Source organism: Protomyctophum parallelum (assembly GCF_964188405.1).
Source record: "Protomyctophum parallelum genome assembly, chromosome: 22".
Taxonomy (NCBI): Eukaryota; Metazoa; Chordata; class Actinopteri; order Myctophiformes; family Myctophidae; genus Protomyctophum; species Protomyctophum parallelum.
The window spans coordinates 36,901,973-36,905,782 of record NC_139714.1 but is presented as its reverse complement, the minus strand read 5'-3'; positions in this window follow the sequence as shown (position 1 = coordinate 36,905,782).

The following is a 3,810-nucleotide window of genomic DNA, read 5'->3' as shown; positions in this document are numbered from 1 at the left end:
GCATCTTATGAGAGGCACGCACTGCTGATCAGTGTGACGTTGTCTGATAAGGCGTCTCTTCTGTATGACTCTGAGTGCAGTGCAGTGCAGTCGTTAAGTAAACTGTCCTCGGAGGTGATAAGAGACATATATTTTATTACCCCCCCCCCCCCCCCCCCTCGTCAGCTGTGAGTTAACGTACAGGTGAACTCCAGCCAGGTGTGTTTGTTATTACCCCCCCCCCCCCCGCAGGTGTGTTTGCGTTCCTCGTTAAATGACGTCGTTTTTCCACCTGTATCATTTCTCTTTATCGCACGGTAGATTGTGGAGCGCAAAGTCCTTTGTGAGGTGGACGTTATAGTTCCCACGTTCACGTTGCACCATTAACGCATTCTGACCTGAGATCAGATTCATACGAGGTTTCCACTGGACACACACTGGTCTGATGAACCCATTCTGACCTGAGATCAGATTAAAAAAATGTCAGTCGTTCTTCGATTTTTCAAAAATAGCAGACCTACAAGCTCGTATCGCGCCACTCGGTGGCGCGATACGAGCTTGTAGATCTGCTATTTTTCAATAGCTAAAGCATAACATGATGCTAACACCAAAATGGGTGCCCGGTCAGAATGGGTTAATTCATTACGAATCAATTATTTTATTGGACCAATCACATCAGTCAATATTATTGTCCCCGGTAGCTGTCTGGTTGCTTGTCAGTCTGCCTCGTCTATGATTGGTTGATTACTGATTGATTGACTGATAATACTTTATTCACACCAGTGTTGATTTTGACCGCAAATTTTGATTTTAGTTTTAGTCATAGTTTCTTGAATAGTTTTAATTTAGTTTTTGTCACATTGTAGTCACCTGGAATGCCTTAGTGTTAGTCTAGTTTTGGAGTAGGGGTCCCCAGCATGTATAAACTGATGTTAGAAATGTTGAGTAGGGGTCCCCAGCATGTATAAACTGATGTTATAAATGTTGAGTAGGGGTCCCCAGCATGTATAAACTGATGTTATAAATGTTGAGTAGGGGTCCCCAGCATGTAGAAACTGATGTTATAAATGTTGAGTAGGGGTCCCCAGCATGTAGAAACTGATGTTATAAATGTTGAGTAGGGGTCCCCAGCATGTATAAACTGATGTTATAAATGTTGAGTAGGGGTCCCCAGCATATAGAAACTGATGTTATAAATGTTGAGTAGGGGTCCCCAGCATGTATAAACTGATGTTATAAATGTTGAGTAGGGGTCCCCAGCATGTAGAAACTGATGTTATAAATGTTGAGTAGGGGTCCCCAGCATGTAGAAACTGATGTTATAAATGTTGAGTAGGGGTCCCCAGCATGTAGAAACTGATGTTATAAATGTTGAGTAGGGGTCCCCAGCATGTATAAACTGATGTTATAAATGTTGAGTAGGGGTCCCCAGCATGTATAAACTGATGTTATAAATGCTGAGTAGGGGTCCCCAGCATGTAGAAACTGATGTTATAAATGTTGAGTAGGGGTCCCCAGCATGTATAAACTGATGTTATAAATGTTGAGTAGGGGTCCCCAGCATGTATAAACTGATGTTATAAATGTTGAGTAGGGGTCCCCAGCATGTAGAAACTGATGTTATAAATGTTGAGTAGGGGTCCCCAGCATGTAGAAACTGATGTTATAAATGTTGAGTAGGGGTCCCCAGCATGTATAAACTGATGTTATAAATGCTGAGTAGGGGTCCCCAGCATGTAGAAACTGATGTTATAAATGTTGAGTAGGGGTCCCCAGCATGTATAAACTGATGTTATAAATGTTGAGTAGGGGTCCCCAGCATGTATAAACTGATGTTATAAATGCTGAGTAGGGGTCCCCAGCATGTATAAACTGATGTTATAAATGTTGAGTAGGGGTCCCCAGCATGTAGAAACTGATGTTATAAATGTTGAGTAGGGGTCCCCAGCATGTATAAACTGATGTTATAAATGCTGAGTAGGGGTCCCCAGCATGTATAAACTGATGTTATAAATGTTGAGTAGGGGTCCCCAGCATGTAGAAACTGATGTTATAAATGTTGAGTAGGGGTCCCCAGCATGTAGAAACTGATGTTATAAATGTTGAGTAGGGGTCCCCAGCATGTAGAAACTGGTGTTATAAATGTTGAGTAGGGGTCCCCAGCATGTAGAAACTGATGTTATAAATGTTGAGTAGGGGTCCCCAGCATGTAGAAACTGATGTTATAAATGTTGAGTAGGGGTCCCCAGCATGTATAAACTGATGTTATAAATGTTGAGTAGGGGTCCCCAGCATGTATAAACTGATGTTATAAATGTTGAGTAGGGGTCCCCAGCATGTAGAAACTGATGTTATAAATGTCGAGTAGGGGTCCCCAGCATGTAGAAACTGATGTTATAAATGTCGAGTAGGGGTCCCCAGCATGTATAAACTGATGTTATAAATGTTGAGTAGGGGTCCCCAGCATGTATAAACTGATGTTATAAATGTTGAGTAGGGGTCCCCAGCATGTATAAACTGATGTTATAAATGTTGAGTAGGGGTCCCCAGCATGTATAAACTGATGTTATAAATGTTGAGTAGGGGTCCCCAGCATGTAGAAACTGATGTTATAAATGTTGAGTAGGGGTCCCCAGCATGTATAAACTGATGTTATAAATGTTGAGTAGGGGTCCCCAGCATGTATAAACTGATGTTATAAATGTTGAGTAGGGGTCCCTAGCATGTAGAAACTGGTGTTATAAATGTTGAGTAGGGGTCCCCAGCATGTATAAACTGATGTTAGAAATGTTGAGTAGGTGTCCCCAGCATGTATAAACTGGTGTTAGAAATGTTGAGTAGGGGTCCCCAGCATGTATAAACTGATGTTATAAATGTTGAGTAGGGGTCCCCAGCATGTAGAAACTGATGTTATAAATGTTGAGTAGGGGTCCCCAGCATGTAGAAACTGATGTTATAAATGTTGAGTAGGGGTCCCCAGCATGTAGAAACTGATGTTATAAATGTTGAGTAGGGGTCCCCAGCATGTAGAAACTGATGTTATAAATGTTGAGTAGGGATCCCCAGCATGTAGAAACTGATGTTATAGATGTTGAGTAGGTACAAGTACTTGAGTAAATGTACTCTGTCATACTTCGCACAATCACACAGGCCCAGTGTTTGTACAGTAGGCTTGTCTCTGTGTTTACACACACACAGACACCCAGTGCATCTCCATGGTATCAGCGATCATCACCTGTTTGTCTTTGTTTCCGCAGGCAGGCAGGCAGGCAGGCAGACAGGCAGGCAGGCAGACAGGCACGCAGGCAGGCAGGCAGACAGGCAGACAGACAGGCAGGCAGGCAGGCAGGCAGGCAGGCAGGCAGGCAGGCAGGCAGGCAGGCAGGCAGGCAGGCAGGCAGGCAGGCAGGCAGGCAGGCAGGCAGGCAGGCAGGCAGACAGGCGGGCGGGCGGGCGGGCGGGCAGGCAAAACTAGACTTAAGATATCTCAAACGAATTTATTTAATTCAAAAGATGTTAAAAACTATAATGAAAACGTGCTGCTTTGAAACATGCGGCCCAGTGAGGTCACAGTGAGGTCACAGTGAGGTCACAGTGAGGTCACAGTGAGGTCACTATGAAACACGCAGTCCAGTGAGGTCACTTTCAGAGTAAGAGAGTGGCAACACTAGCGTTGACTTGATTCTATCTCAATGGGATAGTTCCAATGTTTGGAACTATAGCCCACAGCACCCCGCTTTGTCTCAATGGGATAGTTCCAATGTTTGGAACTATAGCCCATAGCACCCCGCTTTGTCTCAATGGGATAGTTCCAATGTTTGGAACTATAGC